General features: G+C 37.2%; 1 non-coding gene across 1 annotated transcript; it reads right to left on the bottom strand.

Moving 5' to 3' along the window:
- Nucleotides 1-295: 295 nt before the first annotated feature.
- LOC147380197 (U6 spliceosomal RNA) lies at nucleotides 296-402 on the bottom strand. Its single transcript, XR_015135442.1, has one exon. It is a non-coding gene; the product is annotated as a U6 spliceosomal RNA (small nuclear RNA).
- Between the last annotated feature and the right edge of the window lie 16,024 nt (nucleotides 403-16,426).

Raw genomic sequence — 16,426 nt, 5'->3', positions numbered from 1 at the left:
TTTTTAGATTTTACATAGAAGCAGTATCGTGCAATATTTATCTTTCTCTGTCTGACTTATTTCATCAAGCATAATATTTATAGATCCATCCACGTTGCTGCAACTGGTGGACTTTCATTATTTTTTTACAGCAGAGTAAAATTCTATTGTATGTATGTATATGTGCATGCATCACATCTTTATTCATTCATCTGTTGATGGACACTTAGGTTACTTCTGTATCTTGACTGTTGTAAATAGTGCTACTGTGAACATGAGGATGCATGTATTTTTTTTTTTTTTGCGTCCCTTGCAGAAAAATATGGAACGCTTCACGAATTTGCGTATCATCCTTGCGCAGGGGCCATGTTAATCTTCTCTGTATCGTTCCAATTTTAGTATATGTGCTGCCGAAGCGAGCACGCATGTATCTTTTTGAATCAGTGTTTTGGTTTTTTACAAATATTTACCCAAAATTATCATTTCTGAATTACACAGTACTACAAAGCTACAGTACTCAGAACAATATGGTACTGGCACACACAAAAAGACACGAGGATCAATGAAACAGAATAGAGAGCCCAAAAATAAACTCATAAACATATGATCAATTAATCCAAGACAATGAGGTAAGAATATACAATGGGAAAAGACAGTCTCTTCAATAAATGGTGCTGGGAAAACTGAACAACTACATGTGAAAGAATGAGATTAGAACATTTCCTCATACCATATACAAAAATGAACTCAAAATGAACTCAAAAGGGACTAAAGAGTTAAACCTGAAATTACAAAACATCTAGAAAAGAAAGAACACAGGCAGAACACATAAATTGTAGCAATATATTTGTTTTTCTGTTTACTTGCTTGTTTTGTTTTTCTTCTTTTTGGATGTGTCCTAAGGAAAAAAAGTAAACAAATCACCTTCCAAAATCACAGTATCTTATACAAACATGCATTTGTTGATTAGAATTTTAAACTGAAGGAATATTTTGAATGAAAATATGAAGTTTAATAATGTAGATTCTTTAATCTATAACTGTAACTAAGCTAAGAATGCCTATTAATATCATTGAAATTTTTGCTTCCATGTTACTTTTCATATTTATTGAATTACTTGAAATATATTTCATGCCTTTTTAATATCAAACCAAATTTATGTTATAAAATCTTTTATATATATTCTACTCTTCTCTAAATTCTGCAGTCATTTGTTTGTGAATTATGATATTACTCTCCAGCTAATTCCATCTCCCTGGTTGGCTTTAAAATTAAAACAGTATCTTTTAACTCTCTGAATCACCACAGCTCTATGATTTTAGGATTAGAACTTTGGAAAATAGAAGAGCTTATTCCTCCTCTAAGCAGAGTTATTTGTTTATTTTTACCAGGACATGCAACCTAAAATTCTGTCAATAATATGTGTTATGACTAAAATACTTCAATACATTTTTAGAATCAACAGTGTAATTTTATAGCATTATTAGCTAGAGCTAGGAATAAACATGCCTAAATTCACAAAAGAGATGGAATAACTTATGATTCTGCCATGTTTTTAACATATCTATTTAAATTTTTGGATGAAAAATTAATTGATGCAAACATTAACCATTACAAATATGTCTATTGAGACCCATATTATAAGACATTTATTTAAATAACATTATCTAATTAGCCATGGAACTAATCTATGAATAATTTCATTCATAATATAATTCACATTATGTAATATGAACTTCGCATTATGTAATATGAAGTTTTCATGTCACATTCCAGTCAATAATTCCTATACAAAGCTCATAGATATTCTGATTTGTATGAAATATACTAATTTTGCCTGAATTTGAACTGCATGTATAAATGAAATAGTGCACTTTGTACTATTGGATGTGTTTTTTCTTCCCACTTATCATTATATTTTCATCTGTCTTAATCTGAGTATATAAGTATAGCAGTAGACCAGTATTACTGCTATTTAGGAATGTATATAACACATTTTAGTTATTCTAGTTCTAATGGACATTTGATTGATTTTAATTTTTAGCAATTATAACTGTATAAATTTATTGTGTATAGAATACCTTTCTTAACATCTGTGCATTTTCTATATGCATGCTATAATAAATTTTTTAAATGTATCATTCAGATGGAATGAGAAAGGAGTGATAACTCATTTAAACCTTATATTTAAGAAGCATCTTAAACACTAGGTCATTTAGATATGATCAAACCAAATCCCTTACAATTATACAATGGAAGTGACAAAATATTCAAGGAATAAGATCTGATAGACAGAGTGCCTGAAGAAATAAGGACAGATGTTCATAACACTGTACAGGGGGTGGTGACCAAAACCATCCCCAAGAAACAGATATGTATGTAACAAGGCAAAATGGTTGTCTGAGGAGGCCTTACAGAGAGCTGAGAAAAGAAGAGAAGTGAAAAACAAAGCTGAAAGAGTAAAGATATGTCTGTCTGAATGCAGAGTTTCAAAGAATAGCAAGGAAAGATAAGAAAGACTTCTTAAGTGAAAAGTGCAAAGAAATAGAGGAAAACAACAGAATTGGAAAGACTCGAGATCTCTTCAAAAAAATAAAAGATATCAAGGGAACATTTCATGCAAAGATGGACATGATAAAAGACAAATATTGTATGGACCTAACAGAAACAGAAGATACCAAGATGAGGTGGCAAGAATACACAAAGAACTAACAAAAAACGTCTTAATGATCTGGATAATGATCTGGTCTTAATGCTGGGATGACTCATCTAGAGTCAGACATTCTGGTGTGGGAAGTCAAGTGGGCCTTAGGAAGCATTACTATGAACAAAACTAGCGGAGGTGATGGAATGCCAGCAGAACTATTTAAAATCCTAAAAGATGATGTTGTTAAAGTGCTGCAAACAGTATGCCAGCAAATTTGGAAAATTCAGTAGTGGCAACAGAACTGGAAAAGGTCAGTTTTCATCCAGTCCCAAAGAAAAGCTATAACAATGTCCAAACTACTGCATGATTGCGCTCATTTCACATGCTAGCAAGGTAATACTCAGAATCCGTCAAGCTAGGCTTCAACAGTACATGGACCAAGAACATCCAGATGTATGAGCTGGATTTAGAAAAGGCAGAGGAACCAGAGATCAATTAGCCAACATTCATTAGATCATAGAAAAAGCAAAGAAATTCTAGAAAAACATCTATTTCTGCTTCACTGACTACATTAAAGCTTTTAACTGTGTGGATCACAACAAATTGTGGAAAATTCTTAAAGAGACGGGAATCACACCACCCTACCTGCCCCCTGTGAAACCTATAAGCAGGTCAAGAAGCAGCAGTTAGAACCGGACATGGAAGAATGGACTGGTTCAAAGTTGGGAAAGGCGTACATCAAGGCTGTATATTGTCACTCTGCTTATTTAACTTACGTGCAGGGCTTCCCAGGTGGTGCTACTGTCACAGAACCAACCAGCAAATGAAGGAGACTTAAGAGATGCAGGTTTGATCCCTGGATCAGGGAAATTCCCTAGAGTAGGGCATGTCAACACACTCCAGTATTTTTGCCTGGAGAAATCAATGGACAGAAGAGCCTGGTGAGTTACAGTCCATAGGGCTGCATAAACTCTGACATGCCTGAAGTGATTTAACACACATGCACGCAGAGTACATCATGAGAAACGCCGAGCTAGATGAAGCACAGCTTGGAATCAGGATTGCTGGGAGAAATATCAATAACCTCCAATACACAAGTGACACCACGCTCATGGCAGAAAGTTGCTGTTTATAGGAACTAAAGAGCATCTTGATGAAGGTGAAAGAGGAAAGTGAAAAAGCTGGCTTAAAACTCAACAGTCAAAAACCAAAGATCATGACATTCGATCCCATCATTTCATGGCAACTAGATGAGGAAAAAATGGCAACAGTGACAGACTTTATTTTCTTAGTCTCCAAATCAATGCTGACGGTGACAGCCATGAAATAAAAGATGCTCTCTCCTTGGATTAAAAGCTATGACAGACCTAGACAGTGTATTGAAAAAGAGTGACATCACTTTTCTGACAAAGATTTGTATACTCAAAACTATGATTTTTCCAGTAGTCACGTACAGATACAAAAGCTGGACCATAAAGAAGGCTGAGTGCCAAATAATTGATCTTTTGAACTGTGGTGCTAGAGAAGACTCTTGAGGGTCCCTTGGACAGCAAAGAGATCAAACCAGTCAATCCTAGAGGAAATCATCCCTGAATACTCATTGGAAGGACTGATGCTGAAGTTGAAGCTCCAATACTTATGGCCCCCTGATGCAAAGAGCTGACTCATTGGAAAAGACCCTGATGCTGGGAAAGACTGAGGACAGAAGAAGAGGATGGCAAAGGATGAGATGGTTGGATGGCATCATTGACTCAATGGACATGAACTTGAACAAACTATAGCAAACAGCAAAGGATAGGGAAGCCTGGTGTGCTGCCATACATGGGGTCGCAAAGAGTCGGACATGAGTGAGCAACTAAACCAGAAGGGCTTATAAGCAAGTCAGAAATACATATGGGAAAGTTCTCTTTTAGTGGTAGCAAGTTTGATTAAAGGAATATTCACAAAATAATTTAAAAATAAGGAACTAAGAGAATATCATAGTAAATTCTGAATAATTTTGAAAAGAACATGAAATAATTTCTTACATGGTTACAAAATTGTAAATTGAAATAAAATTTATTTTCCAACTCTTGAAAGAAATCATTTCCAATAACTTACACAAATGATTTATTTAATTACTGATTAAAATCTCAAGTGTAGATATCACTGTTATCAAGGCAAATTAAGAAATTGAGCTTCAAAATGCTAAGTAGCTTGTTTGTGGCATCCAGCAATTAAGTGACAAGAAGGCAATTTTAGTTCAAACTTATATTGACCATTTGATTGTAATAACCCTGCCTCTAGATTTTTATCCTAAGTATGTCACCAGAACACTATCCACACTGTAGTTTTTGTCATGTCCATGACTCAACACAATATCACACTCCCAACTTCTCAAATGTTTGGTCATGGTCATTATCTTTCCATATAACTGATTTAATTTATTTGATTATTCTAAAGCAATAAAGTGCTATACTCACTATGGCAGCAAATTTGGAAAACAGCAGTGGCCACAGGACTGAAAAAGGTCAGTTTTCATTCCAAACCCAAAGAAAGGTGATGCCAAAGAATGTTCAAACTACCGCACAATTGCACTCATTTCACACGCTAGTAAAGTAATGCTCAAAATTCTCCAAGCCAGGCTTCAGCAATATGTGAAACATGAACTTCCAGATGTTCAAGCTGGTGTCAGAAAAGGAAGAAGAACCAGAGATCAAATTAGCAACATCAGTTGGATCATCAAAAAAGCAAGAGAGTTCCAGATAAACATCTATTTCTGCTTTATTGACTATGCCAAAGCCTTTGACTGTGTGGATCACAATAAACTATGGGGAATTCTGAAAGAGATGGGAATACCAGACCACCTGACCTGCCTATTGAGAAACCTGTATGCAGGTCAGGAAGCAACAGTTAGAACTGGACATGGAACAACAGACTGGTTCCAAATAGGAAAAGGAGTATGTCAAGGCTGTATATTGTCACTCTGCTTATTTAACTTCTATGCAGAGTACATCATGAGAAACGCTGGGCTGGAAGAAGCACAAGCTGGAATCAAGATTGCCAGGAGAAATATCAATAACCTCAGATATGCAGATGACACCACCCTTATGGCAAAAGTGAAGAGAAACTAAAAAACCTCTTGATGAAAGTGAAAGAGGAGAGTGAAATAGTTGGCTTTAAGCTCAACATTCAGAAAATGAAGATCATGGCCCTCAGTCCTGTCACTTCATGGCCAATAGATGGGGAAAGAGTGGCTGACTTTATTTTTTGGGGTTCAAAAATCACTGCAGATGGTGACTGCAGCCATGAAATTAAAAGACGCTTACTCCTTGGAAGGAAAGTTATGACCAACCTAGACAGAATATTAAAAAGCAGAGACATTACTTTGTCGACAAAGGTCTGTGTAGTCAAGGCTATGGATTTTCCAGTACTCATATATGGATGTGAGAGGTGGACTATAATGAAGCTGAGCACACAAGAATTGATGCTTTTGAACTTTGTGTTGGAGAAGACTCTTGAGAATCCCTTGGACTGCAAGGAGATCCAACCAGTACATCCTAAAGGAGATCAGTCCTGGGTGTTCATTGGTTGGACTGATGTTGAGCTGAAACTCCAATACTTTGGCCACCTGATGAGAAGAGCTGACTCATTGGAAAAGACCCTGATGCTGGGAGGGATTGGGGGCAGGAGGAGAAGGGGACGACAGAGGATGAGATGGTTGGATGGCATCACTGATTCAGTGGACATGAGTTTGGGTAGGCTCCAGGAGTTGGTGATGGACAGGGAGGCCTGCATGCTGCAGTTCATGGGGTTGCAAAGAGTCGGACACGACTGAGTGACTGAATTGAACTGAAACCAGTAACATTTGCCTATGCACTGGAGATGGAGATAGTTATAGGGTTATTTGTAAATTAGCTCCTGTCTTCCTGTCACATTTTCACACACACACACACACACACACACACAAAGTCTTTTTGTAAAAACTGTATTAAATATATTTGTTAGCATTATTGGTTTAGTAATATTAAAGTCAAGGTATTTATTAATTCAACCATCTACCAAACACAGAATGTATTAGATACTGTGGAAAGTTGTTAAAAATTATATAGACAATAATTAACACATCTTTGTCTTCAAGAAGTATATTATCATGTGGAGAATGAATGTAAGTACAAAAGGGAATAAAATGACATCTAAGAGAGATTCAATAATAAAAGATTCAAGGATAACAATTGCATCTAGCATTTGGGTGGGGATGGAGAAGGGGTGTCTACAATTTATCACTACAATTTTAGCAAAGTTACCTTGTAAATCTTACTAAAGGTGTATGTTTAAAATTCTAGCATAACTACATATTTTCCCATAATCAGGGCTACTATTCTTTACTAAAGGTTATCTAATACAGGATTCCACAGAAGCAGACACTGGGACAAAGATTACAGTACAAGCAATTTTTCAATATTTAGGATGTAATCCCAGGTAACACTGATAGTAGTTTGGGGATGTGAGATGAGGAGGAAAGTCCTAAAGGAGTACATTATTAAGCAAGTTACCACTGTGGGAACATAAAGCTTAATTCCACTGTACAAGTGTGGGGAAATAGAATAGAACATGCTTTGAGCAATTCCACCAAAGAGGCAAGGAAGCTGGGATATTTATCAACCAAATCAATGTCTGACATTTGTTGAGAGCTGCTTCTGGGAATACTCTCTAGTAATTCCTGCTTGACCTGCAGAAAGCCCAAGCAAGCTGAAGAAAGCTTACCAATTGCACTGCCTCTTTCACAGTGATAGGTCAAGATGGAATACCTTTTCCTTTACCTTAGGGAGGATATTTCAGTATAAGGCATTACAACTGTTTCTTATAAATTTTACAATTCTAATCAAGACCTGTCAAATGTGTCTGTCACTCTCTGATGTCTATATATCTACTGATGGCATCCAACTAGAGGACATTCAACTCCCTATCTTTCAGGTCTGCTCAACATGATGTTGTCAATATAATAAACTAGCATAATTTCTTCATAATTTCCAGATAATGAATAGTCCTTCATGCTATATTATGAGAGAAAGCAGAAGATAATAAAGTCCTGCTAAGAATGTGTATACTGCTGTCCATTTAAGTATATGAGGACTGCTTTTGATGCTCATCTCTGATGAATATTAAAGAAGACATAGTTCTTGGATCAATCATATCACAGTAAGAATCAGTAGTTAAGGACTGGTTCATGTTTGGAAACTGAGTTCTTCTTTTCCCTTGGAGTAATTTACAGTCAAGTGTGGGCTTCTGATCTTTTTAAGTTATAGAAATCAAGAAATGTTCTTATTGTCTGAATGATTTTTTTGTGCTGAGACACTTGATGATACATTAACTCTCTCTGCAGAACTTCTTGATTGCATTTCTAGTCTTGCTGCTTATTTTGATAATTATTTTTACCTTGCATCTTAAGAGTTCAGTGCCACCATGTGACTACTTTTATTCTAAAACCCTGCCATTCCATTGTCATAATGAGTCCAGCTTCATGATTGCATTTCCAATTCCATCAACCTTGATCTACAAGAGACAGCTACCTTTGAATTCCTTATCACTTAGGTAAAGGAGATCCTCTGGACCAATATAGACTTCTCAACCAAACTTTAGGCAAGTTCCTCTGAGCCCTCTTCTCTACTAGATCTTAACCAGTCATAACACTACTGAGCGACTTCACTTTCACTTTTCACTTTCATGCATTGGAGAAGGAAATGGCAACCCACTCCAGTGTTCTTGCCTGGAGTATCCCAGGGATGGGGAGCCTGGTGGGCTGCCCTCTATGGGGTCGCACAGAATCCGACACAACTGAAGCAACTTAGCAGCAGCAGCAAATATCCATAAAGGCTTCCCAGATGGCACCAGTGGCAAAGAAGCCATCGGCCAATTCAGGTTAGACGTAACAGATGCAGGTTTGATTCCTGGGTAAGGAAGGTCCCATGAAGGGAGGCATGGCAACCCACTTTAGTATTCTTGCCTGGAGAATCCCATGGAGAGAAGATCCTAGCAGGCTGCAGTCCATAGGGTCTCACAGAGTCAGACACGACTGATGTCTTATGACAAATATCTGTAAAGGTATATAATGCCTTCTCCTCCAAAGCAGGGGAAGTGCTACTCTATTTAAAGCAGAGGTTCTGAACAAATGAACTTATTTACAAAACAGAAGTAAAGTCATGGATGCAGAAAACAAAAGTATGGTTACTAGGGGATAGATCAGATCAGATCAGATCAGTCGCTCAGTCGTGTCCGACTCTTTGTGACCCCATAAATAGCAGCACACCAGGCCTCCCTGTCCATCACCAACTCCCGGAGTTCACTCAGACTCACATCCATTGAGTCAGTGATGCCATCCAGTCATCTCATCCTCTGTCATCCCCTTCTCTTCTTGCCCCCAATCCCTCCCAGCATCAGAGTCTTTTCCAATGAGTCAACTCTTCGCATGAGGTGGCCAAAGTACTGGAGTTTCACCTTTAGCATCATTCCTTCCAAAGAAATCCCAGGGCTGATCTCCTTCAGAATGGACTGGTTGGATCTCCTTGCAGTCCGAACGACTCTCAAGAGTCTTCTCCAACACCACAGTTCAAAAGCATCAATTCTTTGGCGCTCAGCCTTCTTCACAGTCCAACTCTCACATCCATACATGACCACAGGAAAAACCGTAGCCTTGACTAGATGAACCTTTGTTGGCAAAGTAATGCCTCTGCTTTTGAATATGCTATATAGGTTGGTCATAACTTTCCTTCCAAGGAGTAAGCGTCTTTTAATTTCATGGCTTCAGTCACCATCTGCAGTGATTTTGGAGCCCAGAAAAATAAAGTCTGACACTGTTTCCACTATTTCCCCATCTATTTCCCAAATCCTGAAAGATGATGCTGTGAAAGTGCTGCACTCAATATGCCAGCAAATTTGGAAAACTCAGCAGTGGCCACAGGACTGGAAAAAGGTCAGTTTTCATTCCAATCCCAAAGAAAGGCAATGCCAAAGAATGCTCAAACTACCGCACAATTGCACTCATCTCACACACTAGTAAAGTAATGCTCAAAATTCTCCAAGCCAGGCTTCAGCAATATGTGACCCGTGAACTTCCAGATGTTCAAGCTGGTTTTAGAAAAGGCAGAGGAACCAGAGATCAAATTGCCAACATGCGCTGGATCATAGAAAAAGCAAGAGAGTTCCAGATAAACATCTATTTCTGCTTTATTGACTGTGCCAAAGCCTTTGACTGTGTGGATCACAATAAAGTGTGGAAAATTCTGAAAGAGATGGGAATCCCAGACCACCTGATCTGCCTCTTGAGAAATCTGTATGCAGGCCAGGAAGCAACAGATAGAACTGGACATGGAACAACAGACTGGTTCCAAATAGGAAAAGGAGTTCGTCAGGGCTGTATATTGTCACCCTATTTATTTAACTTATATGCAGAGTACATCATGAGAAACACTGGACTGGAAGTAGCACAAGCTGGAATCAAGATTGCCGGGAGAGATATCAATAACCTCAGATATGCAGATGACACCACCCTTATGGCAGAAAGTGAAGAGGAACTCAAAAGCCTCTTGATGAAAGTGAAAGTGGAAAGTGAAAAAGTTGGCATAAAGCTCAACATTCAGAAAACAAAGATCATGGCATCCGGTCCCACCATTTCATGGGAAATAGATGGGGAAACTGGAAACTAGGGAATAAGCAGGGATAAAATGGGAGATTGGGATTGACATATACACACTACTATATATAAAGCAGATAACTAATATAGATTGCACCTACTGTATAGTACAGGAAACTCTGCTCAATACACTGCAATGCCCTCTATGGAAAGCGAATCTAAAAAAAAATTGTGGATATATGTATGCATATAACTGATTCACTTTACTGTACACATGAAACTAATACAAAATTGTAAATCAAATCTATTCCAATAAGATATATATATAAAAAAAAACATAAAACAGAGGTTCTCAAACTGTGTCATACATCAGAAAGACCTAGAAAGTTTTGTAAAATATAGACTGACAAGCCTTCCCCTATTATTAGATTTGGGATAGGACCTAAGAATTGGTATTTACAATATATTTCCAGGTGAATTTGATGCTGCTAGTGTACTTTACAAATGGCCTGAGTAAAAGGAACAAGAGAATGTTGGCACAGGAGGAAGGCAAGAAGTACATTTAAAGGTATCTTCCTCATGGTTTATAAAAAAGAGAATCTGATCACCTATACCAAGATGGAAGCAAATAAATATTTTAGCCCAGACAATTCAGATGTTCTGAATTTTCAAAATTTTAGGAGCATCTACCTAAATGTCTCCACATATTTCAGGATTCCACTCCTTTTTTATAAAGTTTTTTTTTTCTTTCCAAACACTTGTCAGGGTGTAAATCTCACTATTCTAATAATGAGATGTTGTGCTACTTTTTCAGCATGCTATGCCCTCCAGGAGATGAAGTTATCTTTAAATGTTCTCTCAGAGGGCTTCTGGATTTCATACCATACTGCTGTAATTTAATATTAAATTAGTCTGTAGAAAGCTGACCTGATGTGATTTTCTTTTTTTCGGTATTTAATGGGAGGTAAAAGCCATCTACAAGCTCTATTCTAGATGATGCAATCATGAACTACCTATTCTAACTTCCACCTAAAAATAACATATGTCATTTATGCTCATGTTGTATTGTCCAATGGGAAGTCAACATGTCACATGTAACTTGAAGGATCAGAGAAGTTCAACCTTTAAAGTGATTGTGGATATTTTAAAGTATTTTGTGAAAGCACTAATGGCTTTGTTTCATGTTTCTGATCACTAAATATTTGGTTCATGGTCTTTACACAAACATACACAGACACCCACACACACCTTCTCACCACTTAAAACTATCCAATTCCTTAGTCACCATATTTAACTCAATATTCCGGATCCATTTCTTCATGATACAAAGCTATTTTTTCATCAAAGGATAAAGGCTCAAGATAGCAAGAGATTACAATTAGCAACATATTTGATCTTATTCATATATTTAATAACTTACCCAGAAATCTCAAAATAACTGAATGATTTTATTAGTGAATTGATTGACCACTACATTTTACATAGGGGTTTGGATTAAGTGTTCCCAGAAAATTCTATTCTCAGAACCCTTTATACAAAACCCAAGAAGTATGCCCAGTCCTCTCTGGTGACCTCATTATCTTCCCAATGTGTGTCTAAGGTGAAGAATGATTTTGTCAATCATTGTCCTGAAGGACATGTTTAGGCTCTCTGAGAGGATCCCTTTTTATCTTTTAGGTCTTTGATCTTCATGGGGTGCAATTATCAGGCCACTGACTGACCTGTCATTTTTGTCTTTAGGGAAACACCTACAAGCTTCAATTTTCAGATACACTATAATTCAGACTTTCCTTTATTTTACCGCATTATAGAGGTTTAAATTTAGGCATGTCACCAATAAATATTTTATCAAACCGTATTTTATTGTGCTTGACTTGGGTAATATGAAAAACTTTGAGGTAGTTTATGGTTTGCTCCCATAAGCTACAGGAAAAAAAAAATATATATATATATATATATACCTATAATATACATAAACAAGTAAAATGTTTCTTTCCAAACCCCTACATTTTACAGAGGCTTTACCATTTCTTTCTGAAGGCATTTATGTTTGACTAGTCAAACAAAAGTACCCAACCAGCAAAAGTCACTTTTTTGGCAGCACTATCTTAAATAGCAGCACATATATTGTCCCAGTGTAACAGACTCTGGGATACTCATCTAAGAAATAAATCATAAGCACAACTTACAAATTGCAACCACTAAATGCTTCCCCAGTAGTTCAGCTGGTAAAGAATCCAGCTGCAATGGAGGGGACCCTGATTCAATGCTTGGGTCAGAGAGATCTGCTGGAGAACGGATACACTACCCACTCCAGTATTCTTGGGCTTCCCTGGTGGCTCAGCTAGTACAGAATCCGCCTGTAATGTGGGAGACCTGGGTTCAGTCCCTGGGTTTAGAAGGTCTCCTGGACAAGGGAATGGCTACCCACTCCAGTATTCTGGCCTGGAGAATTTCATGGAATGTATAGTCCATGGGTTGCAAAGAGTCATACACGACTAAGTGACTTTCACCTTCACTTTCATCATAATGTATGAGAAATATCTACTATGCAATAAAATATTACAATCTATGCAACAATTCACTCCCATTTATTTAACCCACAATTCACTCTTATGTATCTAGCCAAAATGATGATACAATCTAGATGGATGAATAGATTTCCTTTGAGTTAAATCAGAAGAATAATATACAGTTGTAACCAGAACTCAGAAGACACAGTTGTGAAACTAAGTTCTTTAACAGTCTATAAAGTAATACATATTTGAGCAAAGACTATAAAAATTATTCAATATTTTCAATCAGAATTGATCATACTGGCTATATACTAGATCAAATTTGATAATAATAGTAAAAAATTCTGATCAGTATACATCCTCAGCCTACCTGAGATTTTGTAGTCATGTATCATTGCCTCAGTAATGAAGCTCTTAAGATAACAAATTTTGATCCTCCCCTTAACAGAATCCTCTTTCTAACCCTCTAATGACATTATTAAAATTGCTGTAATATATCAAATTGTCTTCATATATATATAGTTTTGTTTTAAAATTAGAAATATACTTAAAATTAAAATTATTATAATTTGAGGGGAAGTTATATGTTATTAAATACATGAAAAAATACATATTTTCATTGTAGTTGAAGTATAGTTTAATCTAAATGGGTTTTAAGTAGAAATATGTCAGATAATTTAAGTTTGAAGCACATCTGAAAATTTTGTGTTCCTATATATAAATTAATTAGATTTACTTGAATTTTAAACCTCCCCATGACATTTATGAGTTGTTAAGATTTGTGTAGGTAGATTATTTGGATATAAGGTTGCTTAATTCGATATTTATAATATTAACAAGAAATCAGATCAGATCAGTCGCTCAGTCGTGTCCAACTCTGTGACCCCATGAATTGCAGCACGCCAGGCCTCTCTGTCCATCACCAACTCCAAGAGTTCACTCAGACTCAGGTCCATCGAGTCAGTGATTCCATACAGCCATCTCATCCTCTGTCATCCCCTTCTCCTCTTGCCCTCAATCCCTCCCAGCATCAGAGTCTTTCAAATGAGTCAACTCTTCGCGTGAGGTGGCCAAAGTACTGGAGTTTCAGCTTCAGCATCATTCCTTCCAAAGAAATCCCAGGGCTGATCTCGTTCAGAATGGACTGGTTGGATCTCCTTGCAGTCCAAGGGACTCTCAAGAGTCTTCTCCAACACCACAGTTCAAAAGCATCAATTCTTTGGTGCTCAGCTTTCTTCACAGTCCAACTCTCACATCCATACATGACCATAGGAAAAACCATAGCCTTGACTAGATGAACCTTTGTTGGCAAAGTAATGCCTCTGCTTTTGAACACGCTATCTAGGTTGGTCATAACTTTCCTTCCAAGGAGTAAGCGTCTTTTAATTTCATGGCTGCAGTCACCATCTGCAGTTATTTTGGAGCCCAGAAAAATAAATTCTGACACTGTTTCCACTGTTTCCCCATCTATTTCCCATGAAGTGATGGGACCGGATGCCATGATCTTTGTTTTCTGAATGTAGAGCTTTAAGCCAACTTTTTCACTCTCCTCTTTCACCTTCATCAAGAGGCTTTTTAGTTCCTCTTCACTTTCTGCCATAAGGGTGGTGTCATCTGCATATCTGAGGTTATTGATATTTCTCCCGGCAATCTTGATTTCAGCTTGTGTTTCTTCTAGTCCAGCGTTTCTCATGATGTACTCTGCATATAATTTAAATAAATAGGGTGACAATATACAGCCTTGACGAACTCCTTTTCCTGTTTGGATCCAGTCTGTTGTTCCATGTCCAGTTCTAAATGTTGCTTCCTGACCTGCATACAGATTTCTCAAGAGGCAGATCAGGTGGTCTGGGATTCCCATCTCTTTCAGAATTTTCCACAGTTTATTGTGATCCACACAGTCAAAGGCTTTGGCATAGTCAATAAAGCAGAAATAGATGTTTTTCTGGAACTCTCTTGCTTTTTCCATGATCCAGCGCATGTTGGCAATTTGATCTCTGGTTCCTCTGCCTTTTCTAAAACCAGCTTGAACATCAGGAAGTTCACGGTTCACATATTGCTGAAGTCTGCTTGGAGAATTTTGAGCATTACTTTACTAGCGTGTGAGATGAGTGCAATTGTGCGGTAGTTTGAGCATTCTTTGACATTGCCTTCCTTTGGGGTTGGAATGAAAACTGACCTTTTCCAGTCCTGTGGCCACTGCTGAGTTTTCCAAATTTGCTGGCATATTGAGTGCAGCATTTTCACAGCATCATCTTTCAGGATTTGGAATAGCTCAACTGGAATTCTATCACCTCCACTAGCTTTGTTCATAGTGATGCTTTCTAAGGCCCATTTGACTTCACATTCCAGGATATCTGCCTCTAGGTCAGTGATCACACCATCGTAATTATCTGGGTTGTGAAGATCTTTTTTGTACAGTTCTTCTGTGTATTCTTGCCACCTCTTCTTATACATTAATATTAAACTGATGTATAAATGGTTCCACATATTTAAATAAATTTTATTGACTAAGATTTAAAATGGATCTAAGGATTATTTAGTCTGTATTTTTCACCTAGAAGCAACAGAAATAAACACATATTTGTTACATATAAATTATTAGGTTACTAATTAAAATGCCAAGAGTTTGTAATAATATTAAATGTATTATATGAAAATTAAATTTTAAATGTGCTGCTTTAAAATACAAATATGAATTCAATACCCAAGTCACTTCAAATACTTCCTTGAATTCCGAAAGAGGCCATCAGATGTCAAAAGTTGACATCAATGCAGTTAAAGTGGAGTAGAATCAAATATAATTCCACTGAAGAGTTATATGGCAAGATAATGTTATTGCAGTATAATTATTTTAGACAGAGTACCTAGTAGAGAAATAATATATGCATGAACACTGTTTCCACAAATGTACAGACAAACTAGGTGGGAAAGTACTTACACTACCCCAAAAAATCAAAAGATGAAAATAAACAACCACAAATCTGCATTCTGTCAATATTTTTCTGGAAAGAAATGTAAGATAATCTCTGGTGGATTTGTGATGAGGAAAACACCAATATAAACAAAGGACAGGGTAAGTAAATTTGAAAACACTAACCAAGTAAGGCAGAAGACACTAAGAGAGGGCATCAGAGGGCAGACAGACTGAAACCACAATCACAAAAAAATAGCCAATCTGATCACATGGACAACAGCCTTGTCTAACTCAATGAAACTAAGCCATGCCATGTGGGGCCACCCAAGACAGACAGGTCATGGTGGAGAGGTCTGACAGAATGTGGTCCACTGGAGAAGGGAATGGCAAACCACTTCAGTATTCTTGCCTTGAGAACCACATGAACAGTATGAAAAGGCAAGAAGATAGGACACTGAAGATGAACCACCCAGGTCGGTAGGTGCCCAATATGATACTGGAGATCAGTGTAGAAATAACTCCAGAAAGAATGAAAGTATGGAGCCAAAGCAAAAACAACACCCAGTTGTGGATGTGACTGGTGATAGAAGCAAGGTCCAATGCTGTACAGAGCAATATTGCATAGGAACCTGGAATGTCAGGTCCATGAATCAAGACAAATTGAAAGTGGTCAAACAGGAGACGGCAAGAGTGAACGTCAACATGCTAGGAATCAGCGAACTAAAATGGAATAGAAAGGGTGAATTTAATTCAGA

The sequence above is a fragment of the Bos grunniens genome, chromosome 1 (genome assembly GCF_055505025.1).
Source record: "Bos grunniens cultivar Pamir isolate PY7600 chromosome 1, Bosgru_T2T1.0, whole genome shotgun sequence".
NCBI classification, from domain to species: domain Eukaryota; kingdom Metazoa; phylum Chordata; class Mammalia; order Artiodactyla; family Bovidae; genus Bos; species Bos grunniens.
The sequence above is the reverse complement of the archived record's forward strand: the minus strand, read 5'-3'. Positions and strand labels throughout refer to the sequence as shown.